Source organism: Lissotriton helveticus, chromosome 3_1, assembly GCF_964261635.1.
Source record: "Lissotriton helveticus chromosome 3_1, aLisHel1.1, whole genome shotgun sequence".
NCBI lineage: Eukaryota > Metazoa > Chordata > Amphibia > Caudata > Salamandridae > Lissotriton > Lissotriton helveticus.
The window spans coordinates 1343463316-1343491149 of record NC_136061.1 but is presented as its reverse complement, the minus strand read 5'-3'; the positions used below and the strand labels follow the sequence as shown (position 1 = coordinate 1343491149).

At 43.4% G+C, this 27834-nt stretch overlaps 1 long non-coding RNA gene across 1 annotated transcript; it reads left to right on the top strand.

Annotated features, from left to right (window-relative positions):
• Window positions 1-15175: 15175 nt before the first annotated feature.
• LOC144824969 (uncharacterized) lies at window positions 15176-15832 on the top strand. The gene is made up of 2 exons (XR_013609211.1): window positions 15176-15246; window positions 15596-15832. It is a non-coding gene; the product is annotated as an uncharacterized LOC144824969 (long non-coding RNA).
• Window positions 15833-27834: the final 12002 nt, after the last annotated feature.

Below are 27834 nucleotides of genomic sequence, written 5' to 3'. Positions count from 1 at the left end.
ATTAGATTTGTGTTCACCTATGCGTAGACGGCACTCTCTGCCGGTTTCTCCTACGTAGGGTAGGTGGCAGGGGCATAGGATCACATATATCACATTTGTGGTGCGACAATTGGTTAGTTTTTTGTTTCTGGCCACCGAGATGATTCGTTCGCTGGTGGTGATGGTATCTCCTATTATGGCATGGGGGCACGCCTGACACGTGCCGCATCGGTGGTTCCCAAAAATGGGGTGCAAGTTCGTAATACTGGTTTGCAGAGTCGGTGGAGGTTCCAGGAGTTTGCCTTTCACTAGATGGTTTTTAAGGTTTTTATTTCTCTTAAATGCGAAAATAGGTCTGTTCAGGTGGATTTTGTTTTCACCCAAATTAAGAAGGTGCCAGTTGGAATTAATCACCTGTCGGACCTTGTGGTCAAGGTTGGAGTGTTTGACAATGCAGACAATTTGATCTTTGTCATTCTTTTGCTGGGGTCCAAACATGCATTCTCTGTCGGTGTATCTCGCTCTTTTAAAGGAGTCCTTTATTAGTTTAGCAGGATATCCCCGATGTAGCAGTTTAGCTTTAAGGATGTCGGCTTGTTGGAGGAAATCCCCAATGTCAGTACAATTTCTTCGAATTCGAAGAAATTGACTGTAGGGAATGCTGTCTCTTTGGCACCGGGGGTGAAAACTGCCGTATAGGAGCAGCGTGTTCCTGGCAGTCGGTTTGGTATAGAGGGAAACACTGAGTTTGTTATCATTGTGTTCTACCCAAATATCCAAGAATTCAATCCTGGTTTTACTGGCGTGGAGAGGGAATCGGAGATTGGGGTCTGCTGCATTCAGCCATAGGAGGAACTCGTCCAATAATTCCTGGTCCCCATTCCAAATGAAAAATATGTCGTCGATAAATCGAGACCATATTTTAACATTCTCGTGGAAGGGGGCCATTTCGCTGTATATATTGGTTTTTTCGAACTCTCCCACATAGAGGCATGCGACGCTTGGGGCGCAGCTAGCCCCCATGCTGACTCCTCACACTTGTTTGTACACTGCGTTGTTAAATTCAAAATAATTCTCATAGGGAACCGTTTCTAGACATTGGAGGATAAAGTCAGCATTGTCAATCTCGGGAGTGATGTTAAGAATCCTTTCGACAGCTTCAAGAGCTCCTCTTTGAGGAATATTGGAATAAAGGGATTCCACATCCAGGGTCACCAAAATGTCATGGTCCGCAAGGAACGGGGTACCTTCAACTCGCTCAATGAAATGGCCTGTGTCTCTTACATAGGACTCTTGATTGCTTACCAGGGGTTTAAGAAATTTGTCTAGATATTTCGACAGAGGTTCCGTGGCCGCCCCGATGGTAGAGACAATGGGTCTCAGGGGGGGATTCAGTTTTTGGTTTGAGTTTTTGGAACCCCGTAGATGATTGGGAGCCGGGTAAAACTGGGAGTCAGGTACTCCGCCTCCTGTTGGCAGATAAGTCCTTCCTCACATGCTTTTTCAACCATAGTCAAAATGTGAGTCTTCAACCTTTGTTCCGGATTGCGGGTGACCTTGGTATAATGGTCAGAAGAGGAGAGAAGGGTAGTCATCTTATCTATATAGGTGGTAGTGTCAAAGATGACTATCCCTCCCCCCTTGTCACACGGTTTGATGGTTAGGCTGGTATCTTGTTCCAATTTTTCCAATACTTCTTTTTCTCCCCTAGGTAGGTTGGGGCAAGGTAAAGGGACATATTGAATGACTCTTTCGAGTTTCCTCATTACCGCCTTCTCAAATATATTGACCTCCGGGCCTACCATCTCCAGGGAGGGAGTAAACGTGGACGGCGGTTTCAGTCCAGACTTGTTCTGATCTTCATCGGTGGGGGGCGATCTGAAAAACATTTTTTTAGACGGATTTTTCGTAAGAAGAGTTGCAGATCTTTCATAAACTCGAATTTGTTAAAACTGGCCGAGGGTACAAATGACAATCCTCGGGTCAATAGGTCTGAAGAGTAGGGATCAATTTGTTTGCCTGAAAGATTAAAAACTGGAATGCCCCTTATGTTTTCCAGTATTGTTGTTGCCTGGTTTGTACGTACATTTGGGGCTGCCCTTGAGCAGGACAGTAGTTCCTCGCTGGGGTCGATCTCGTTCTCGGTCTGGAATTGCCCCGGCGGTTCCCTAAAAAACGATTTTGGGGAACATTTCTTTCATAGTTCGGTCTATTCTGAGGGTTGGAATTGTATCCCTGATCAAAGTTGTGGTCGAGTTCCTCCTGTCCACCCCCCTCGGAGTCTGTAGTATCTGAGAAGGTAGTTATTCTTTTGTTGCCCCATCTAGGTGTCTGATTATATTGGTTGCTGGCTACAGGGTTAGCATAGAACCCAGAGGATAGATAGGGGTATGCTCTTTCCTGTGTGAATAGTCTGATGTCTTTGCGGTGATCACATATGAACAATAATTAATATTGTTCAACCTGTAAGGGTGGTTTTGAACAATATTAATTATTGTTCATGTGTGATTTTTCTTTGGTTAACATGGTCCTTGCCCACAATGTACTTTTTGATCTTTAAACCTCTTTTATGAATTTATCACCCCCTTTTATTGAAGGCATTCATATATGCCTTTGATATAGACATTTGGGATTAATGGCGATATATATATATAATACATCTCATGTTAAGTTATTTACATGTGTGGCTATCTTTAGAAGTAGGGCACTATATTATGAAATGCTCTCCCTGTGGTTCTGAAAATTCTGGACTCATGTAATCATTCTGGACTCGAGAATTAAACTTCGTCGAAACATGACGAATGTGGTATCAAAAGACCGAGAATGACGAGCACACCATGTACAAATATTTTCAGCATATTCGAATAACGATTTCACCTCGAAATCGTCATTTTCGTTCTGAACCCTCGGCTTCCATTTCATATACTACAGCCATTTTGTGTGTTGCCCTTTACATAGGCCTTAATCCAGCTGAATTCAATTCCACAAGGACACGTACACCTTAATCGACTTTCCTATGACCTGTGCAAGTTGGAACCATTGCCCCAAGCCGAACTCGTTAGGTCAGTTCCCCTCCCAGTGGCCGAACAAGATAGCATCAAGGCTCAACAAGCCATAAAACCATTTCAGCGCACCCACACCTGCCGTATCTTGCTCGCATCTGTCTCTACTCTTTTTGCTTCACTTGCTTTATGGTGGGGAGGTGCCCGTTTTATTGGGGGTCCACCGATATCTGATGAAATGTTGGGTCTTGCCGGGTGATTTGTTGTGGGCAGCACGACGTGAAATATGTACATGTCATCATGACTCTGCTTTTCCTTTGTAACAAAGAACTGTAAATGATATACTGTAAATTCGAAGAATGTTTGCCTGAAGCTGAATATTCTGTATAAAAAGAGAAGCCTGACTTTGTAAATTCAAGCAGTCTCCTGAGAATATACTTCCCCGTGTGTTGTACTTCTAGGACACTTGTTACCTTGGTTGCAGCCAATAAAATCGATCCTTGACTTCACCTAGAAGACTCTGAGTTTCTGTGGTCTGAATCAGGAAGAACCCGAGGTCTCTGGGTGTACCCTGACACCGCTGGGTTGCCGGTTCTTAAAAACCCAGTACCTCAGCTGGCGCCCAACGTTTGGGGCGATTCCAGTGGTACCAGCCCAGCCAGAGGTTCGTGAGGAGCTTCGTGTGAAAATTCCGGAGGACGGCTAACCACCTCATCGACCCCTGCATGTCGATGTGGTCCGAAGGTCTTTGCTGCGAGGTTCCCCGCTTCCCAACGGCTACAGAGGACTGCTGCCCTGGCTATCGCCCTGATTTGGACCCTTGAAGTTTGGTAGAGCGAAACACTAAGATGAGTCTTCTGGTGACGTCATCGATATCTCAGTTAAGTATAAGTGGAGCGTCTCCCAGTCCTTAGTTGGTCTCAGTCTTGGGTATTCTTTGGGATAATTGTTGGTACTTGCAAGCACCAAAACCGAAGGACTCGTGTATTCACAAGAAATATCGTAATCGATAATCCTTTGAAGTTTGGAACTAGACTAGAGAGCGAAGATGCCTAGTCTTAGACTTGGAAATTTGTTTTGTCTTGGTTGTAATAATAGGGACTCCCGATTGGAGGACTCATGTCCGGTTCCTCCGGTTGGAACTCCAACTTACGAGTTATATGTCAAACACGGAGTAGGCCCCATCATATACAATGAAGTGTGGATCAAATACACCAGGAAAGATGGTGTTTTAAAATGGCCCCAATATGGTAGCTTTGATACCGACATCTTAGATAACCTTGAAGTTAAACTGTTCAAAAAGAAAGCCCGGCCGGCGATGTTCGACTCTTTTCGCCTATGGCGCAAGGAGGCCAAACAAAAAGAAATTAAATTAGCTAAGAAAAATAAGAGAGAAGGGGGACTTTCAGTAATGCAAGCTGCTATGCAGTTTAAAGACAATGAAGAAGAGCAGATGAGTGAGCAGTTGCACAGGCAACGTAAAATGGCAACGGATAAATGCTATCCAGTTTTGCCGTCTCTTCAGCAAGAGGCAGCAAAAGAGCGTGAAAAAGATCCATTAATGTCGCATTTATTAAGTTCGCCACCCCCTATGCGCAAAATGCCACCGCACCCCCGCAACCTTTAGTTGTGCAACCTTCGCCCCCTGTTCCTCCGCAGCACCCACCAGCTGTTCTTCAGCTGACTCCTGTCCCTACGGTGCAGCCTCCTCCAGGCCCACCGACCACATCTGCTCCACCTGTGCTTTCTACGATTTTGCCTACTGTACTTTCTACTTCTCCTAATGCTCCCTCTACGATGTTGCCTGGTGCTCCTTATATTTCTCCTGATGCCCCCTCTGCTATTGTCTCTGCCCCTGCCTTATCTCACCCCGTTTTTCCACCTGTTCTTCCTTCAGTTTCACCTTCCATTCGGCAGAAAATGGCCAGCACCGTCCCTAACCTTTTCTCACCCCTTTTCGGGTCGCCTACTACGACCCCTAACATGGGACGCAGACAGTTGCGAAGTCGACTGCCTGACTATCAAGAGAGAGACGCACTGAATCGTTTGGCACGGAAATGGGTTATGGATACTGTAAAGTACGATGTAGAGTCTGTTATGGAAGTCTTCCATCAATGGGAAGCACCAACGCAGAGATATGTTTTTGAACAGATGTGTGTTTTCCTTTGTGAGGATTTGGAAGACAATGATCTAGAATGCAACCCGCAAGAGTTGTGCCGTGTACGGTTTAAGTTTGGAGAGGGCATGATTGTAGGTCCAGATGTGGAGAAAGCGGTTGAAATATTGTTATCATATCGGAGTAAGGGGAGCAGTTCTGGGTCACAATCTGAGCCTGGTGCATCTAGTAGGAAAAAGGCGCGACAATACCCGATGAGAGATGTTCCCCCACAATGGAGAGAGGGCGACACAACTGTCAACCCACCTATTCTGCCACACTTTCAGCGTGTATGGGTACATGTCCCATGGAAGCGAGCTGAAGTTTTAGCACTCAAACAGACATTACCTGATCCGCGTAAAAATCCTGCAGGGTATTACAAAGAATTGTCACAGACTGCTGGGTCATGTATAATGAATTTAGCCGATATCGATATGTTATTTGGGAATGTTGTTCCACAGCCTTTATGGGGTAAAATTCGTTATACAGATCATGATCAGGAGTTAGGTGACTCATGGGCTAATGTTGCCGCTGCAGATGCCCGACAAGTTGGTGGTGCTAAGCCTGAGCCTTTGATAGCAGAACTCCCTGGTAAAATTGTTGATTACATGAAAACGATAATGCCTGCAATACGTGTAAATTGGGATAAGTTGTCTGCATGCAAGCAGAAGAAAGAAGAAACTGTCTCAGATTTCTTCACCAGGTTTGAAGAAACCTTTGTCGACCACAGCGGTCAAGATATGACCACAGAAGGTGGTCAGAGATTGTTTGTCGATAAATTCGTGCACAATCTGCTTCCAGAATTGTGTAAAAAGTTAAAGGATTCAGAAAGTTCTTGGGCAGTCTCATCTTCAGCGCAGATATTAGCTACTGCACAATATTACGAGAATAGAGACAAAGACGAGAAAGATAGAGCAGAAAAGAAAACTAAGGAGTTAAAAATGAAGGTTTTGTTACAGCAAGCATATCCGCCACGTGGTGGTGGTAATCAAAATAATAGTGGCCAGAATCACTACCAGAATAATTTCCAGCAGCCTCAACAGTACCAGAGGAACCCGCAAAGAGTCGAGTACACTCAGCCACGTGTCCCTGTAGGCCCCAACCAGTGTTCATATTGCAGGGAAGAGGGTCATTTCAAGTACAGTTGTCCTATTTTGTTACAGCGCGCAAATGGTGCTTCTAGTGTAAGAGGTCTTGGTGTTCCACAAGCGCCTAGAGGTAGAGGACGTGGAAACATCCCCCAGAACGCACGTCCCCTTCCACCACAAAATTCTATGAATAGGTTTGATCAGCAGAACAACGCATCTGACAGGGCAGCTCAATACTATGTTGATGATTACTATACCGAAGATGAGTATTTGGAGGGTAATGATTGTTAGGACAGCCACAGACAAAGAGAGGGAGTTGTTTCAGTTCCAGTAGATCAGAATGGACCCTACGTTGAGGTGATTACATCAGGTGTGTCAGAGCCTTTTCTGTTGGATACTGGTGCTACAAAGAGTTCTATTATGCACTCCAAACTCCCTGGCGCACCTTTGTCTGGCGAAATGAACGTTTCTGTAGGTTTTTCTGGCGCCCCAGTTAGAAATCCGATTTCTGACCCCTTGTCTCTTTCTGTTGGTCCTTGCGAAATTCGAAGCACCCCTTATTCTGACAACAGGTTGTGGTGAAAACTTGCTAGGATTGGATTTGTTAAAAAGACTGTATGCGACTTTGTACTGTTCTCCTTCAGGAGTACAACTTACTTTAGGTAAGAAAGTGGTTTCTCCCATGTATTTGTTGAGGGATAAACTTCCAGCAGAATTGTCGTTTCTTCCAGATATCCTTTGGGCCGCTGGTCCTAATGATGTGGGTCTTTTAGAAATACCACCATATGTTGTAACCTTGAAAGTCAATGTTCAAATGCCTCGAATTCTCCAATATAGGATATCTAGTGAGGGTGAAAAAGCTTTGCTAGCGATCGTTTACGAATTGATTGAAAAGGATGTGATTGAAGAAACACGAGGCAACGTTTGCAATAGTCCTGTTCTGCCTGTTTTAAAACGAACTGATCCCTCTCAGCCACCTGTGTACAGATTCGTGATTGATCTTAGAGAGGTGAATAAGATAGTTGTGCCACAATTCCCAGTTGTCTCCGACATTACCACATTATTGACTATGATTCCAGCTTCCGCCTCTTGGTTTTCGGTGATTGACCTGAAGAATGCTTTCTTCAGCATCCAGATCGCTGAGGAGAGCAGGGATATTTTTTCCTTCAGTCTAGGAGGTCGCAGCTTCCGCTTTAAACGCGCTCCCCAGGGCTACTGTGAAAGTCCATCAATATACAGTCAAGCTCTAAAAACACAGCTTGATACGATTGTTTTACCAAAAGGTGCTACTCTTGTACAGTACGTCGATGATCTGCTCATTGCTGCAGATACTGTGGAAATTTGTAAGGAAGCAACAATGTCATTATTGCGCCATCTGTGTGATTTGCATCACAAGGTGTCACTTTCCAAACTACAATACTGCCGACAAGAAGTGACCTACCTAGGTCACCTCTTATCGAAGGAGGGAAGGAAACTGACCCCACAAAGAATTCAGGCAATAGCGAAATTGAGTGTGCCAAGAACACAGAGAGAAGTGCGTGCTTTCTTGGGCATTACATCGTACTGTAGACAGTGGATTCCAAATTTTTCGTTATTGGCCAAACCCTTGGTGGCATTAACATGTAAAAATACACCCAACCCCATTCTTTGGTCTGAAGAGTGTCAGAAAAGTTTTCTCGAATTGCGCACAGCATTATGTTCGGCTCCTGTGTTAGGTACCCCCAACTACAGTAAGCCTTTCACATTATATGTCCACGAGAAAGAGGGCTGTGCATTGTCAGTGTTGACTCAGTTGTTTGGAGGTAGGCAGCGTCCATGTGCCTATTTTTCGTCGACCTTGGATCTGGTAGCTAAAGCATTGCCAAGTTGTTTAAGAGCCACAGCAGCAGCAGCTGTTTCTATTCGACAGTCTGCTGGTCTAGTAATGAATAATACACTAGTCGTGATGGTCCCACATGCAGTAGACACGTTGTTAAATAGAACCAAGACACAGCACTTAACTAGTGCTCGATTGTCCAGTTACGAATTAACATTATTAGCAAGTCATGTGCACATCAAAAGGTGCAACACCCTAAACCTAGCTACATTGTTGCCAATTGTAGAGGAATCAGACGTTTCAGAACAACATGACTGTTTCCTTAGAACAGAAGAAGAGACAAAAGGAAGAGTTGATCTTTATGACACTCCTCTTGCTGAATGTGATGGTACATTATGGGTGGATGGTTCATGTTTCAAGCTCCCGAGTGGTGACACGACTGCAGCATATGCTGTCACGACTTTGCATACAATCGTTGAGGCTGCACGTGTGCCACATAATTCAGCTCAAGCAGCAGAATTAATTGCACTCACGAGAGCATGTGTGTTGTCTAAAGGAATGAAAGTGACTATCTACACTGATAGTCAGTATGCATTTGGAGTGGCTCACAGTTTTGGACGATTGTGGAGAGAACGTGGGTTCCTGACTTCGCATGGAGCTAAGATTCAGCATGGTCAGTTGGTGAATGAGCTTCTTGAATCACTGACCTTGCCTCTGCAAATGGCGATTGTGAAATGTAGTGCTCACAAGAAGGTGACCGATGATGTTGGTCGTGGAAATGCATTTGCTGATGAGATCGTGAAAGAAACGGCAAAGAATGTAATGAGCCGAATGTATGTTGCAGGCCCTGCAAGATGGACTGGTGACGTTGGAATGTGTGAAGACACAATAGAGAGTGTGAAGTCCATTCAAGCTGAGGCCACAGAGAAAGAGTTGAGCACGTGGAGAGAAAGTACGGGTAGAATGGATGCAAATGGTTGCTGGATTGAATTATCCGAGCATCAGAGATGGTTGTTACCCGATGCATATGTGCTTGCAGTGGTTACAATGGCTCATGGAATGGCTCATATCAGCGTGAAAGGGATTTGCGAGTTGTTGGCTCCGGTATGGCAAAATTCAAGGATTCCCAAGTGTGCAGAGAATGTGGTTAAGAATTGCATGGTATGTTTGAAACACAATCCTGGTAGGGGAACCCCAACTCCAGCTGGTCATTTTGCACCTCCTACGTATCCGTTCGAGGTTTTGCAGCTAGATTTCATCCACATGGAGAGGTGCAACAACTTAAAATACGTACTTATTGTTGTTTGTGCCTTCTCAAGATGGGTAGAAGCCTATCCCCTAAAAGACAATACTGCCTTGTCCACAGCAAAAGCCCTTGTGAAAGAGTACTTCCCCAGGTTCGGAATGCCTAGAATGGTCTGGTCTGATAATGGAAGTGAATTTGTGGGTCGTGTGATGAAGAGAGTGTGTGAAGGGCTAGGTATTCGGCAGAAGTTCCACGCTGCAAATCACCCCCAATCAGCTGGATTAGTAGAATGCTACAATGGCACTTTAAAACTTAAACTGGCCAAAATCCAAGCGAGCACAGGTCTTAAATGGCCTGATGCTCTACCCTTAGCACTCCTGTCCACCAGAATGACTGTGCATTCACGAGTGAAACTCAGCCCTTACGAGATCGTTTTTGGCCGGCCAGCCAACATATGGGGAGTGCCTAGACCCACTAAGTTGAGCGAGCTTGAACACCCTATTTTGCTTGATTATCTGTATGAATTGACGGCTAAATTGCGTGTTTTGCATCAACAGGTTCACGACACCCTGCCCCCGGTCTCTGAGACTCCAGGACATCGGATTGACCCTGGATCCTGGGTCTTGGTCAATAATTTTCAGAGAACGAAAAACGACCAGCCCAGGTGGACCGGACCGCACCTCGTCCTTCTTTCCACGAGATCGGCTGTTCGAGTGGAGGGGAAGGCCAACTGGATCCACGGGGTCCACTGCAAGAGAATCCCTTCACCTCTGCCATATGACCAGTGGGTCCAGAAGGGTTTCGCTGACCCAGAACCTAAAACAGTGCCACATGTCATCCCTTTTAATGATGTGCATGTAAAAGGAACTGACTCTGAACGAGAAAATGAAAACATTTTGCACAAGGCTGTGCCACCATCCTAGCTATTGAACACTACAGAGCCTGAACTCTTGTTCCAGGATCAAACAGTACCTGGAAGACAATGGTATAACTTGAGACCGAGAAAAACGAACTAATTAAAGCTATTTCGTTTGCAATTTAAGACCAAGACCTATGGACTAATAAAATATTTTTTTTCCTCCAAGTACTATTTTTTTTTAAGTGCAGCTCTCCCATCTGAAGAAAACTTGCTCATTTTTGTTTTTCGAACCGCCATCCGGGTTCCGCTGCTAGGGCCGCGGTTGCTTAAAGTCTTTGGGGTGCAGCTGACGACGTTAGGTCGGTAGTTCTGGTTGGTCCAAGGGAGTTGCCCTAGACTGACAGAAGCATCCCTTAGCAGAGTCAACCTCCCACCGCGGGCAGCACTTTAGAGAGGATGGAGTTTTCCGAGATGGAGAGATCTGCCAAACCAAAGAACTTTAAACGCAAATTATGTAACGTGATGACAAAGAAAAGTTTTATAATATTGTGTATTTTTATGCTATTCAGTGTAATGATATTTTTAATAAGTTATGTTTTATTCTCTTTTCGTGTAACATTTGCACCCACTACATCACCCATACCTCCTCCTACTGTTTCCTCTCATTCTTTCCACCCCCTTCCTGACCATGAATCCAATAGGAGATTGGAGTTCATTAATAACTCCTTTGTTCAGCTCTTGCACCACCACCAACTTGTAATGAACACAACTAACTGTTGGGTGTGCGGTCTTATGCCTCACACAACGGATAAAGGTACCCCTTATCTGGTCCTGTCATTTAGTCACAATGGTTCTGTATGGGCATATAGGACAATATTCATATATTCCCACGAAATCTACCCCCTACGTTCTGTAACAGACAATCCTAGAAAAAGTGCTCTAGTCAAGGGTATAGTAGACATGATTAAGGAAGGTATTTCTTATGAGACTATCCCGAGAGATGAGACACTAGTATACATAGGATGGAACATGACTGGATATGGAGCTACTCTGAGTGAAAAACAGCAAGCTAAGAGATCTTCCCCGATTTGGATTGTACCCCATCAGGGTCATCTGTGTCTGCAAGGTAATGGCACCAATCCCAGGGCTCAGTTAGGGAAGAGTATCTGCACTAAAACGTATGTTTTTGCAGCCCAGACTTCCCCCGCGTTTTTAGCAGCTAAGGGTACTTATTTCATCTGCCATGATAGAGCCTATACATGGTTGCCCCCTGACTTTTCGGGCTCATGTTTTGTTTCCTTCCTGTTGCCTCCCACCTACACAGCAGCGGCAGACTACCACAGGACAAGGATAGTTAGAGGTGTTTTGAGTGAAGAAGACACTGCAGGTCAAGAATTTGGGGACTTTGCAAAGGGTTTTCTGCCGTTCTGGGGATCCATGGCTAACAGCAGAAACATAAGGCAATTAACAAGGGTAGTTGAGTCCACCGTGATTGAAACTGCTGGTGCCCTTAGTAACTTGACTGCTGAGCTCCAGTCGGATCGAATTATGACCCTTCAGAACAGGGTCGCGTTTGATGTCATACTTGCAGACCGAGGTGGGGTATGCAGATTGATCCAATCGAGTTGCTGTGTTTTCATCCCAGATAACGCTCAAACAGTGTACCAGGCCATTTCCAAACTACATAAGATTTCCGAATCTATTCATGTGGATAAAGGAGATTGGTCGTTAATGGGATGGTTCTGGGAACTGATATCCGCCTGGGGATGGAAAGTTCTGATGGTCATTGGGATGGTCTTAGCCATTCTCTTCCTGTTCTGTCTATGCGTGCAGTGTGTTCCTGCAATATGTGGCCTTTGTGTCACATCATGTGTAAGGAAGCCTGTATCAAGAGATGAACTGAGTACTAGAATGATGTTACAGCAACATCTCAATGACTTTAGGAATATAGATCTGGACTCAGATTAGCCTAAGGACAGATTAATTGCCTATGTAAGGGCAAAAGGAGGGTTTGTGGTTCTGAAAATTCTGGACTCATGTAATCATTCTGGACTCGAGAATTAAACTTTGTCGAAACATGACGAATTTGGTATCAAAAGACCGAGAATGACGAGCACACCATGTACAAATATTTTCAGCATATTCGAATAACGATTTCACCTCGAAATCGTCATTTTCGTTCTGAACCCTCGGCTTCCATTTCATATACTACAGCCATTTTGTGTGTTGCCCTTTACATAGGCCTTAATCCAGCTGAATTCAATTCCACAAGGACACGTACACCTTAATCGACTTTCCTATGACCTGTGCAAGTTGGAACCATTGCCCCAGGCCGAACTCGTTAGGTCAGTTCCCCTCCCAGTGGCTGAACAAGATAGCATCAAGGCTCAACAAGCCATAAAACCATTTCAGCGCACCCACACCTGCCGTATCTTGCTCGCATCTGTCTCTACTCTTTTTGCTTCACTTGCTTTATGGTGGGGAGGTGCCCGTTTTATTGGGGGTCCACCGATATCTGATGAAATGTTGGGTCTTGCCGGGTGATTTGTTGTGGGCAGCACGACGTGAAATATGTACATGTCATCATGACTCTGCTTTTCCTTTGTAACAAAGAACTGTAAATGATATACTGTAAATTCGAAGAATGTTTGCCTGAAGCTGAATATTCTGTATAAAAAGAGAAGCCTGACTTTGTAAATTTGAGCAGTCTCCTGAGAATATACTTCCCCGTGTGTTGTACTTCTAGGACACTTGTTACCTTGGTTGCAGCCAATAAAATCGATCCTTGACTTCACCTAGAAGACTCTGAGTTTCTGTGGTCTGAATCAGGAAGAACCCGAGGTCTCTGGGTGTACCCTGACACCGCTGGGTTGCCGGTTCTGTGCCGGTTCTTAAAAACCCAGTACCTCATCCCATGTGGTTTCCCATTGGGCTGCGAATATTCATGTCTATATTGTCGTTATTTATTGGCCATATGTCTGGATAGGGCTGTGTCTAACGAGAAAGCCATCTGTTTGGTTAGTTCACTAAGGAATTTTTTTGTCTCTATGAGAGGTATATTTAGAAGAAAGGATAGTATGGAATTCTCTCCCATCTAGTTTACTAATGGGCTGCGAGTGTTTGCATTAGAGAAAATATTGCCTGTATGATTAATAAAGCAACTTTTGTAAACGCACCTTTGCACTTTTTGTATGGAATGTATGTCTTTTTATGATTTTACCCAAAATCGAATAAAAGTATTTTGACTGACTGATTAATAAATCACTTTGTGTTTACTGTGCCAATTCCTGTTAATAGAGGCCGTGTTAATAAGAAGAAATTTCATCTCTGCCTTCTAAGCTGTCTTACTCTCGTGAAGGAGTCTGCTTTCTATTTTTATTTTTTAAGAAATGTCAATTTAGAACATCATGTAATACTCTCCCACCTAGCTATCTTTTGGGTTGTGAGTATCTATATTGATAAAAACTGTCATGTCAGTAAATACGGAATTATTGTTTTTGCTCTTAGTGCTATATTCGGTTATTATTAGAGGCCGCGCGAGTTGTAGTTTTATCTTTTGCGATCGAGTCTGTTCTCTATTTTTATGCATGGTCAAGTGACAAAGCCATGTGCTAAATCACATGACTTATCTTCATGTAATTAACCAATTAACTGCGAGTATTTATAAGGCTTAGGAGCTAATACCTAGTTGACATCCATCTACCGTTTGGTGTGTCAGGACGTAGGATACCGTGACTCCCCGTTTGCCTTCGGTTATTTTCGGCGAGGCTTCATCCTAGGTAGGTCCTATACTATTGGATTTTGCGTAATGTCTGTGGAATTAATTTTTATTACGGGAACATGCCTTAGCTGAAGTAATTTATTTGAGAGTTTGTAACTCTTAGCTGGGTTACTAACGTTCGGCTAAATTATCATGTTTGGTCTTTTTCACAGCCTTGTGCATTATCGTTGTCCATTTACCAGAAGGCAAGGGCTGTTGTCTATGTTTTATTAGGTAATTATGCCTATACGAACGTGAATTTCTGTTCTTAATGTACTGGTTATTGTCCCGGTATGCGCTAGATGTGTGTTCACGCATATTATTATTTTTTCTTAATTAGAATTCATCAACATCTCCTTCTCTACAATGTTCCATTATAAGGTGCATCTCCGTGATTTATCCATCTGATTATACATACGTCTTCACCTTAACTAGGAATTGAAAGGTAAATCCTTATGCGTGAAATTTTTAAATTCACGATAGTTAATAAAATGACAAATGACGAGGGAGCATCTGTTTAACTCTCTATTTCTTTCTTTTTTTTTTTTTTTCCAAGACCTTTATTGTATTCATATAGCAAAGAAAATACAGCTCATCGCCCACAGCCTTACTGAGGCTGGCAGCGAGGTGGTATGACCATTAAACAACGTATAAACATTTCAAACAATAGCTAATGAGTTACACAGCAAGTCGCCTACAACCACTGTGGGCCGGCCGCGTTTACAATATCAGTAGGTCTCAGTTTTTACTATTTTATTTAAATAACCACTATGTAACATAACCGGATCAGTCCACTACCGCATTCCACACCCATAACTCTCTATTTCTTAATCCTATGGAAATGATATGTTGGAAATTCGTTTCAATTAAGACTTGTGGCTTATCATTTTTATTGTTTTAGTTCCTATTTTTTCTTGGCGCATATAACTAAATGTTGTTCTTTTTAAAAAAAAATTGAATATAGATAATTACTTAAAATTGTTAGTTGGAATTATATCTACCTACTGAAGTTATATTTAAATACCAATATTGTTATCATGTTTTTTCAACTAGAAAAAGAATATGAGAATAATTACCCTGAGTTCCGGTTGCTACATTCGACATCGTGAATTTAAAACAGCAATTCAAAACTGAGTAACAGAATTTAAGAATAGATATACTACAAACCTTTTGTAAGTAATAAGAGAAAATTAGATAGCCTGCACCATTAATCAAAGCTTTTTCTCTATGGGTAGGATCTTTCAACAATGTTCCCGTCCTTTTATTACAGATAAATCATACATCGCATTAGTGAGAAAGATTTTGATACATTTTTACTGCAGTGTCAATAGTACCTTTTAAGTAAGTATTATGTATGGCTCTACCATTGTTTAAATGGATTATAATCAGTTTAAATCAACGGACAGTAATGCTGAATCCTGCAATTTTATATATATCTAACGTCCTAAATGAGCACTGAAGCTAACTATTTTCTATAGACTTGATTTGTTTATAAGTCTTTCTTGTCTATTCTTTGGGGGAATATAAGTATATGCACTTTATGTTGTTTTATATATGAGTTCTGTGGTTATTTTGTTAAAACCTATCTGTCTGGATCGGCATCTCTTAAATGTATGGAGAATTTGATTGTGATTTTATATTTAATGTATAAAATAAATGTATTTCATTGTATATAAAATTTGTGTTTTAGGTCATAAGTGGCTATTCCTGAAGAAGGCGCTGGTTCGCCGAAACGCACGTTGAATTTATTGTTGTGCCACACTTTTGCTTTTTCTATTTTCTGATGGTTTTTTAATTTGGGTTTGACCAAAATTGTATCTGATTTGTTCTATATTGGTTATAGACACAAGTCTTTTTTAATGATGTATGTATCTTATAATGTGTCTTTTTTTAAATTAAAATTGTGACAATAAAAAGCAGAATCTCATTTGTTAATGTTTTGATTCCCCTATTTTTATCATTGTGTAATTAACTTTCTCAAAGTAGCATTTGCAAACACAGGATATTAAAATAAACTTTACTAAAAGAAGTATTTTATTATTCTGAGTTCAGGCATACTAAACTTAATTTTCTACCATGTTCCCTGAGCCTGCTGGGATTATAGAGTGTAATAATTCCAGCAGCCCATTCTGGCCTATGAGAACAGGTAGCCTTACAATAGTGAAAAACAAAAATGGCGGTAATTCACTATTAGGACATACCACACACATCAGGGCTTGTCCTACCTTATGCTTACAATGCACCCTGCCCTAGGGCCTACCATAGGGGTGACTTACGTGAAGTAAAGGGAAGGTTCAGAGGCTGGCAAGTGTGTGCACTTGCCCAGCTAGCATGACAGTACCAGACTGCACGCAGGTTCTGCAATGGCAGACCTTAGACACATTTTAAGAGGCTACTTCTGTGGGTGGCGCAACCAGCGCTACAGGCTCACTAGCAGTATTGGCCTTCACAAGCCCTGGCACTCCTGGTGCACTTTACTGGAGACTGACAGTAAATCCAATGAATCAATCAGGGACATCAATTATAGGTACACTTTACATTAGGAGCACTTGCACTGCGGCACGGATTGGCCGTGGCACAGTGCCCTGAGCAGCTAACACTAGCAAAACATCTGAGGCACATCAGCAAAAAGTGGAAGGGAGACTCACGGTAGGGTGCCAGGTCTAACATGAGGGCTCTTGGCCTCATAGATGTTTGGCGAGTTTGTAATCCCAGTGAGAAACAATATACCTTTCATTCTGGTTCACACGGTAGTCTCTCGCGAAATGATTATCTCTTTTGTAAGGCTGCTCAGCTGCCCATGTTTGACGAGATGTCCATACTCCCTAGGGGCATCTCTGATCACTCACCCATTGTGACTCATTATGGTGGCACGCCACCAGCTGGCCGACGAGAGATGGTTCTTCAACCCTGGTATCTCAAAATTCCTGAAATACGTACCAAATTGACTGAGGCCACTCACCACTATTTTGAAGAAAATGTTGGTTCAGTTCAGTCAGATTTAGCATTGTGGGAAGCACTTAAGACCGTGATACGCGGATGTGAGGTGGCGGCGGTGGCCGGGCATAAAAAGAAAAGCAGAAGCAACTTGAGGCTATGGAAAGTGAGATTTCGGCCCTTTAACGGGATCTGGTTTCTGAGGGATCGCCAGAGATTTCATATCAATTGGCCGTTAGGCAAAAAGAATACCGAGATATTGCGGGGAATGCCGCTAAGACTTACTATAGGGCCACTCGGCATAGGATCTATGATATTGGTGACAAAGCGAGTAAGTTGCTTGCCTGGCTTGATAAAAGAGATCTGGCAAGTAGATAGATGGATGGCAAATATTGTAGATGACAATGCTGTCTGTCACCACGACAAAGCTGGAATTGCAGGCGCTTTTGCCACTTATTTTAGCAACATTTATTCTCCCATGTCCTCCTCCACGCAGGAAGAGGCAGCAGAGTCGCTAGCCACGCTACCACAGCCATGTCTGGACCCACAAGAGGTTGCAGAGGTGGACGGGGCATTAACATCCGAGGAAATATCCAAAGCGACTTCCTCCTTGCAGTCTGGAAAAGCCATGGGCCCGAGTGGACTCCCGATTAAATCATACAAAACTGTTGCTTCCTTATCGCTCCTCATCTGCTACGCATATATGTTGCCAGTGTGCAAGAGGGCATTCTCACACCCACGCAATGTTTAGCCAATATAGTCGTCATTCATAAGCAAGGGAAACCTCCAGATCAATGTTCTTCCTACCAACCCATTTCCCTCCTTGACCCTGAGGTCATAATCCTGGCCAAAACACTGGCTCTACGCCTCTCGCCCTTTCTTTCCAAACTGATCCACCCAGACCAGTCCAGCTTTATGTCAGCCAAAAATACAGCCCTTAATCTCCGTCGCTTATTCGTGGTCTTGGGTTGGGCCTCAACCATACAGGAAGATTCGGTTATTATGTCCTTAGACGCCGAAATAGCGTTTGACATGATTGAATGGCCGTTTTTCTTTGCAGCGTTGAAACGGTATGATTTCGGTGACCGATTCATGGCTTGGATAGTCTCCTCCATTCAAAACCCCTGGCGAGAGTTTTGGTTAACGAGTGCAGATCGGCAGTTTTTTAATTGGGACGCGGTACACGTCAGGGCTGTCCATTGTCCCTTTTGTTGTTTGCGCTGCACTTGAACCTCTTGCTATATGGCTCAGAGGGGACCACCAGATTCGGGGACTCAACTGGTCGCCGGATTGGATGGACAAAGTGGCCCTCTATGCAGATGATATTTTTCTTGCTAGTCCCTGATCTACTATCCATGAAGTGCTCCACGTCTTTGCTCTTTTAAAAAAATATTCTGGCTATACAATTAACTGGGATAAGTCCCTTATATATGTTTTGAGTGTCCACCCTCCGACTCTTCCGTTGAGTTGTGGTGCTAAAATTGTCACTTACGGTTTCCGATATTTGGGAATAAACGTCACAACGGATGAGGCGATTTTTTTATCAACGAAATCTGCTCCCTCCCCTTCAGCGTCTCAGGGCGGATGTGCAACACTGGAGGACTCTTCCTCTTATGCTTTTGGGAAGAGCAGCCCTTTATAAAATGATGGCGCTCCCTTGCTTCCTTTATGCATTGCAGAATACACCACATTTAGTTCCGGCACAATACTTTAATTCTGTTGAGTCTGAAGTCAGCAACCTTTTGTGGAACAACGGTACGCCTCGAATTGCCTACGCCAAACTTAATCGGAGCTGGTATGATGGCGCATTGCTCTACAGTCCATCAGAGCCTATTATTGGGCTTCGCAACTTTTTGGACTTAACCACTGGATGCATCGACCAGTAGATGACACAGCATACGGATGGATAGGCATATTATGCTGCCTGGGACGTATTTAAGGGCGCTCTTGCCGTTGGGTCGAAATTAGAGCCCAAATTTACTTTGACCTCCTCAACAGTCTCTGTCTGGCATAAGGCAAATGTAGCGCTGGAATGGAAAGGCAAAATTACGCAGGCGACCCCATTACTTGACTCCTGTCGCCTGAACGTACTCGGGTGGCAACCTGGACTTGATCAATGGGATTTGATAGGCTTGTCTAGGATGAGCGATTTGTGGGTGAAGGGCAATGTGGTGTCTTTCAGTGATTTGCAATAACTACCAATTGCATGATGGAGAGATGTTTTGCTATCTACAGATATGAAGTGTATTGACTAAGGTTCTTCCTAGAGGTGAGGACCTACCAGTGTCTTTCCCTTTGGAAGACAGACTTTTAGATGACTATCTCCCCAGGAAAGCCAAATCTCTCGCATTACATAAAATTCTCAACAATTCACATGACCCCCTTGACAAAGTGGTGCTCTGATGTGGGTGAGCTATCAGACAAGGAGTGAAGGGAGGCTCTGGCGTCGCCCCGCGAGGTTGCAATCTGCTCCCGGTTCAAACTGGTTCAACTCAAACTATAACACAGGACCTATTATACTAGCTCTGTACTGCTTAAAATGGGTCTTCTGGTACCTCCTTTATGTCCCCGTGGCCATGTAGGCACGTATCTGCACCTATGGTGGGACTACCCAGCTCTTCAGGGCTATTGGGTAGAAGTCATCGCTGCAATGTCTCAAACTTGCTGTAAAGTGGTGCAGGCCACCCCAAAGCTGTGTCTTTTGAACATTTGGGACGCCACTGATCTGTATAGGCCGGAGCGGTTATGGGTCACTTTGGGATGCATGGTTGCGAAAAGCAATATTTCCAGGGCTTGGAAGGGAGGGGTTGCTTTGACGTGTGCTGATTGGAAGTCCGATATGGATTGGTGCATGCAGGCAGAGTGAGTGGTGTACGAAAGTAGAGGATGCCCGGGTAAATGGATGAAAATCTGGGCTCTTAGAACAAGAGCAGAGGCTGGCTATGTCCTCCTTTTACAGATAACTCTCCGTTTACTGTCGATAATGAAACATTATAATTGTGCATCACGAGAATTCTATAAATAGGTATCCTTCAATCAACCTCCACTTGAATGTGCCTTTGGGAATGCTCATGATAATTTGGATTGACCACTTTTCCTTTATCGTATATTGTGCATTTTAGATGGTGGTTTATTTTGTATTTGGTTGTTTTATGTAATGTCAATTGATTTGGTTTTCTTTTCAATTAACAGATTAAAAAAATAAAAGATAGGAAGATAAAGTTTAGTATGCCTGAACTCAGAATATTAAGATGCATCTTTTAGTAAGGATGATTTGTACATTCTGGGTTTGTAAATATCACTTTTAGAAACTAGGTATTTTCTTGCTTACACATCTTGTCTGCCTCTGCTAGGTTTGTGTATTGACTGGCTTTGGAGTGACAGGGGCTGGGGATGTGCATTCTGTTCAGACAGCCACTTGGGGAGGGGGTGAGGTGTGTCCCGCCTTTTCAGGGTGAATCAGAGCTTGGCTGAATAGACCTGGACTGCATTTAGAGTAGGAGGGAGAGATTTCCTTGCACCTGAATAGGCCTGATCTGTCTTGGACAATGCTGTCTCCACCTCCTGCTAGGAAGCAGCACCAGAGAGGACATAACTGGTTTTGGCTGGGCAAAGATCTTCTCTGCCGCCAGAGAACAAAGGATTTTGTGTTATAAAAATAAGTGGGGCCTAGACCCTTGAACTTTAGAATACTTCTGGGATTCAAGAGAGGTACTGCCCCTTTGTTGTGTGCTGTCTGGGGTTGGCCTGCAGTGGCTGTTTCTGCCAAGGAAAGAATACGGACTTTGCTATGTGCTGTGTCCCTATCTTGAGGAAGATCTCTAAGGGCTTGAAGTAGAGCTTGCTTCCTGTTGTGAAGTCTCAGGGACACAAAGGCTTCACCCCTAGTCCTCCCTGAACTTCTTTGGTGGGAGTTCTGACCTGCCAAGAGGTGCCTCCCAGGGTTCTGGGCCTCTGGAGGTTGTTTCTGGGAACTTCACAAGAGTTAAGAATTATGAAAATCGACGCGTCACCTGGTTCCGACGCATCGCAGCGGTGCAAGAGAAATTTCAGACGCATCCCTACAGCCGAAGAATCGACGCAGCGCCTGCCATGCGTCAAGTTCTGTGCGCTGATCTCTGACATCTGTCTTGCTTTGCCCGCAAAAAATACCTCTTCGACATGATGGCCTAAACACGATGAAGCAGGAGACATATAACACAACAACACCTAGAAAGGGTTTTCAATTTATAAAATGAAACCCATCAAAGCATCTCTTGTTAGAATGAGGCTTGGGGTTTTATTTATGCAATGCTCTCTAACAGAAAGGCTTTTCCAGATGCAACATTCAAATGTATATAGAGATATATATTTATATGCAAGCAATAATAACACACTTGGCAAATGTAACTGTTGAATGCATGAATAATAATAATGAATAAACAAGCGGCAAATAATACTGGACTAAAGCCACTCTTTTTAATCCACGGCATAAGAACATGCAACCAAGCAATGAACTGGATTTTTAGCACAATGGTCCCCCCCGAACTGGCAAGAATAGGTAAATATTTTAAAGCAGTGCAGGACTTCCTAAAAAAACTTTAAACAAAGCACTGAGATGATTATTAAGTATTAACTCTTAATCCTTGGATCACGGACATTGATGCACAGTAGAGTTAGACCAAGCCGTAATTGAGTTCTCTCTTAGCTGAAACTTTTTTACTCATTCTATGGAGGGTTTTTAACTTACTTTTATTTAATATTTTCATAATAGACATGGGAAAGGGAAGATGGTAGAGAGAAAAGCTTGTACACCAAGTGTTATCTTTCTTCGGGCATAACAAGCCACTTGACAGGAACTAGCATTCTATTTTGCTTCTGTATAATTGTTACTTTTATAAAAATGTTTGCCATTGTCATGGTTTTAAGTAATCTACACAATAACCTTTATATTGACTTGACTACTGGATGTCCTGCAAGAAATCTGAAAGATATATACACTAAATACATCAAATGATCACTTTGGATGTGCCTTCTGACTCACTCACAAAGAAAACACCTCAAATGACCACAGCAAGTGGAAATTGCACAAACAGCCACGCATCACAATGGCACTAGTCAGAAACAAATCACCTCTTCGGTCGTTCACTCGCCACCCTTGCCAACTTAAGTCAAGAATTAGTTTATTGCACTTCACAAAACCATAACAGTTTGACTGAATAAAACTTTACAATTTACATTTTTTAAAACAATGTTATGTTATGTTATGTTATGTTAAATGGTTTTTTGTAGAGCGCACGGCTACTCAAAAAGAGTGTCCCGGCGCTTTTAATTGAAGAAGGCTGCAGTAAACTAACATAACACATTAAAAGAGAAAAAGACACCAAAGTAAAAAAAAAGACAGCACACAAAAAAGGCCTACTGGACAAACAGCCAGGTCTTAAGGTCCTTTCTAAAGGCTAATAAGCCAGTGGATCCCCGGAGGGAAAGGGGCAAAGAATTCCATAATTGGGGCGCCAGTAATCCAAAGGAGCGACCTCCCAGTTCATAAAATGTTACCATTAAAAAGGTTCATTAGTGAGAATAAAACATTTAGAACGGCATACTGTTCCATAAGTCAGACCAGATTCCAGTGATATAGAAATTAACTAAACCACAATCACATCATTCTTGTTTGGCCTCTAAAGCTCATAGCGCTTTCTAATAGCCATTGACACCTTGATATAGTTAGAGACTGCAGAGCAAATAACAGGGGTGGACAATGTATACAGATAAATAAAACCATCAATATATGTACAAGGGCGAATCTTTGTTAATAATACGGCAATAATGTGCTCCTTGCTTCCTTATATCAACTGCAAAATAAAATAAAGTGCATGGTGCTCTGGCTGGCCAAATTATTGTACAGGCAAGGCATCAGCTTGTCAGCCCACCCTATTGGGCGCGGAAAGGCCACTAAAAAGTGTAAAGTGCGTAAGCGAAATCTGGTTAAGAGAAATCTGGCCTGAACATTAGTGGTAAAAGTTAAATAATATTGCTGTAACATGGGAAAGGAAATTGAAGAGCCCATCTCCTCTTGCTGGAAATAGTGCATGGCAGCCTTGGGTGGTATGCCACTTTAATAGTATATTTTGCGTTTGAGGGAAGGGTTTCTGATAAAAGTGCCCCAGTCCTATCGCTAAATATTTTCTCTCACAAATTGGAGCCAAGGAATTGTTAGGGCCCTATCCAGGTTAATGCAATCTTTGATTACTTGGATATGCACTCTGACTCGCTCACACATCACAAAGACAACACCTGAAATGACCACAGCCATTGGAAACTGCACAAACAGCCACGCATCACAATGGCACTAGTCAGAAACAAATCACCTCATAGGTCGTTCACTCGACATCCTTGCCAACTCAAGCTGGAGGAGCCCATTGACAGCTAAGCATGGACTCGCGGCAGGCACTCGGGTTCCGTTCATGTGTGATGACACGTCTGCCCCACAAATGAGCTCCTAAGCTGCCTGCCAAGACCCTCCTCCATTATAGTCCAAAACACACTAGAAGGTTTGAGAGTATTTCCTTTCGCGCCAAGGAAACTTACTGAAATTGGCCACCTTCTGTGCAAGCATTCCAAGGTCCCTCTGCATTCCCACGTGTTCAAGCCTTCATCTTAATGAAGTTTACGAAAGCCTTTGAGGGTACATTCAACAAGCTCTTCTCCAAAAACAAAACAACCTTGAACGTGGATAAAACAGCTTGAGCATTCTGGGGGCCTGCCTTTGCACGCAAAAAAGCTCAAGCAAGGCAGAGTCACAATTCAGGTTGACATGAGGCCATGTCAAAGCCAATAGTAAGACCTTCATAATACTTCCCAATGTACAACACAATGCACATTTGTGCACCATTGTCTATAGCATCACATACTTCATCTCTCAATGCACACCACAATGCACATTTGTGCACCTCTTCTCAAAACACTGCACTTTGGGACAAAAAAGTACATTCCACACCTCTCTCTCTTTCTTACTTTCAAATACACATCCCCCATGTTCTGTTCTTGGCAAGCTGTTCTACTCTGTGACAACTCTCATTTTAAAACTAAGAGAAGAAATCTTCAAGAGAAACAAGGCATATGTGGGACGTACATTCAGGCTAGGATAAAGTAAAACACAAAAAGTCAATTGAAATGATGATAGTCAAAGATCAATATGTGGTGTCAAACCATGAGAGTGCCTCTAGCACTACAGACGTCCGAGTTCACAGCACCAACTCTGATGCAGGTCCTGCTTTGTAATAACTGATTCATCGGGGGGGCATGGCTGGAGTCGTCGCAGCGCATCCCGGATCATCACGCATCACATCGTCCCAGATCGTCACGCCTCACAGTGCCAGGTCTATCGCATCGTTGGGGGACACAGTAAGAAACCAAGGCATCACCTCCCCACACAGTAAGAAACCAAGGCATCACCTCCTCTCCAGTAAGGAACCGAGGCATCACCTCTCCTGCGAAGCAGTAAGGAACCGACACATCACCTCCCCTGGGACCAAGGAACCGACGTATTCCTTCCCTATGACTCTTTTTGCTTGTGGTTTTGAATCGTCCCAACTCCCAAGGTACTTTGTGTTGAAATTGTTGTATCCACCATTTTCTATGGACATAACTGTTTCTACCTTTTTTAAAAGTCCTATCTCGATTACTGTAGTGTGGATTTTTGTCTTTTTGGTCTTTTTCCGTTTATATAAAGATTACTTATTTTTCTAAACTGGTGTGGTGTCCATTTGTAGTGTTTTCATGCTTTACACACTGCCTCTGAGGTAAACTGTCTACTCGTGCCAAGCTACCAAGGGGGGTGAGCAGGGATTATTTTAGAAGTGTATCCCCCTTCCCCTGACTAGGAAGAAGAATCCCTACTTGCACATAGGTGCAAACCATTGCCAGCTTGAGACCTCCATTTCTAACAATGAGGCATGGTGATACTGTGGAGGGTCATTGCCATTTCCTTTTCCCGGTCTTTTCTCTCGTGTTTCAGCAAAAAGGGAGGGTGTTTTTGACACGTGACACTAAGGTGAGCTGGTGGCTTCAGAAGGAAACAAATACCTGACTCGGCCGCCCATGTTTGAGTGAAAGTACGATGTAACGACCATCTTACAGTGGCCCCTCCGTTAAGAAGCCACACGCTGCAAACACAGCCAGGCTGTCCACCAATTTCTAGAAAACTAAACCTCTCCAGTAGCAGTACCAAAATGTTGAAACCAACTAGGAAAAGCGAGGGAAGCGTGCTATATAAATTCTTTAATACTTTAAAATGCAATTCTGTAGAAAACCTACCTTGATACTCGGCAATAGCTTCCCCCCTGTTAAGTTCAAACCTGCTCCTAGATTGAGAGCTGTTTCTTACGAGCAGTCTCATTGCCAATGTAACATTCCTTTTCAGGTCAAGCCTGGGCAGCGCATGCACTGCTCTGTTAGGCATGCTGTATTAAGGTATGAAATAAAAGCGCCACCCATTTCCTGCCCTTTTTTTCAATTGGCTCCTGTTACAGGCCTTTCAAAATCGTTGCTTTTCATTCATGAATAGGCTTACTAGTCTTTCCTTGGTACCGCCTTGTCTGCATTTCTAACCTCCCATAACTACTCGACTTTTTACTTGTGGTGTTACACGGTCTGCTTTATCTAGTCGGTGAGTACTTTGTTCTTTATGGGTCTTTCGTTATTCCACCCACGATGTCGCAGCACACCGCCCGCTTTTACATTATTATTATTAATGTATTTATTTTATAATTTCACTTTAGTGGCGGCGCTTCTTTATTCATTTAATTTGTAGCATGGTCCTCTTTAACTTTAGCAGCCATTCTTCTTTATTTAATTAATTTGCAGTGCAGTCCGCTTTCACTTTAGTGGCCCCACTATAGAAACTTGCTTTCTTTTTTTATTTTTATTTTAAGTGAAAGCGCCCCATACCTTGCTTTCACTTTAATGTTGGCCACAACCCTTTCTTTAGACGCTACTCACTGTAACCTGAATACGGTGAGCAGCATCTAAATAAAGGGTCGCAGCCACTATGAAAGTTGTCTCGAATTTGCTAGAGTTTGAGCTATTGGCATTAGAAATGACAATGCCTTTTATATATGTGCTGCTGTTAAAAACACAAAAATAAAAGGCATTGTCATTTACAACACGAATCGCTTAAACTCTCCCAAATGCAAGACCAATTGCATTGCAAATGCTTGTTTAATATAGCCGAAGATGTAAAGGACTCGAGAAGCAAAATGTACCTACATTGATAGAGAAGAAGGGCCAATCTGGCAAGTATGCTTTACTGCACCGTCTCTCGCGGGCCTTCACACTCATGTAAATCATTGCTACTTGCCTCAAGTGCATAAATATGGCATTCAAGCCTGTCTGTCTAAGGGATCTGGGGTGGGTGGCATCTGTTGTTGGCCTCTTTTCTTAAAGCAGGCAACTATTCCTTGACAGCGGTCAAAGTGCATTAAATAAAAAAAAGTCCCCTGGCGTAAGAGCAGCACTTTTGAGGCAAACAAAAGGAGACTTCAACATGGATCTCCAGAGTCAAAGGATGTGGCGCAGCAGTCAGAGCTGCAGACCCAGGAGCTGGGAATCTGTGTTCGAGCCTTAGCGTCTGCCCCACATTCTGTGAATCTGGTCAAATCACTTAATCTTCCCCCTGCCCCCACTAAAATCTACTAATTTAAAAGTTAAAATTTAAAAAGCAGGGATGTCGGAGGGGTGGTGGGGGCGAACAAGCAGTGTTTTGGGGGAGAGAGGGGAGAGAGGTGAGAGGGCGGACGGCACAGGGATATTAGGTGAGTAGACAAATGAAGCTGCTCAAACAAAGAAAAGAGAACACTTGAGCAGAGGCAGGCCAACACAGAAAGACTGCTCTCATAGCTCTCTAAGTAACTGACAAGTACGAGCACCTGTAACATGGGCAGTCCTCATGGGAGGATACACAAGTCCCAAAGGAGGGACTCCTAAGTGTATTACCCAAACCAAAGCCAGCATGTCCAAAGGACAGAAATGGAAACCAATTAAAAAGATGGGTGGTCCTCCAAGCCTATATTCTGAATACAGCATGTCTCGAAGCCCTGCACATGCGCTGCCTAGGCTAGACCTGAAAACATTGACACGCGGCATGACATGGATGGAGTATCGCATGGCAGCCTAGCTACGTCTCTCCTCTCGGCACGGAGGACAATGCCACGGGTTCAGACACTTTGGAGTCCGTAGAATGTCGGAAAATGACTGATTACAATGTCCAAAGATAAAGGGAAACGACCTACAAGGTTCGTGAACTGGCAAGTCTACACACGTGAAGTAAAACTCGAGCAAACTCTCACCGCCGCAGTGCCAAATGACTCAAAATAGAGGCAGACAAGATGACTCAGAACCCTCACAAATACCGCAGCACACAATAATCTGGGAATGTAGGTCACTGCACACTCTGGGGGCATTCTCTATGAGAAACCAGTTCCACTCTTCTTATACTAGCGCTTTATTGCAACCACTCTAGTCGAATTCATGGACGCTCTCCCTAAACTCAAAATGGAGGCTCGCGGCGATAAATAAAGCCTCAATTATTGATCCTTGCAATCGCCAAGGGCAATAGATCTCTGTCATGATCATTAGATCTACACCATTGATTGTGTTCTGTGCCACTTGACGAATTCCCTCTTCACCATGGATGATTGAATTTGAAGGCATACTAACATGCATTCTCCAATGGAGTCATATGGAGAAACACGCAAGTGCAATTCAGAAGCGGCGCAACTCGGCCAACACCATAGACTTGTACGTACTGGTACTATTTAGTTTCCCGTGTTTTTAATAACCACATTGATTGTCCCTGATAGCACTTCCACCTTTATTTGCCACACTGAATTAGGTATGTCTTACATTTCCGATATATGCAAAATTCAACTGGTACTTTTCTGGCATAGGATCTGGACCTCGGAACAGTTGGAGCTAAACAGACAGGTACTTAGGGACTGTGGTAATCTGGAT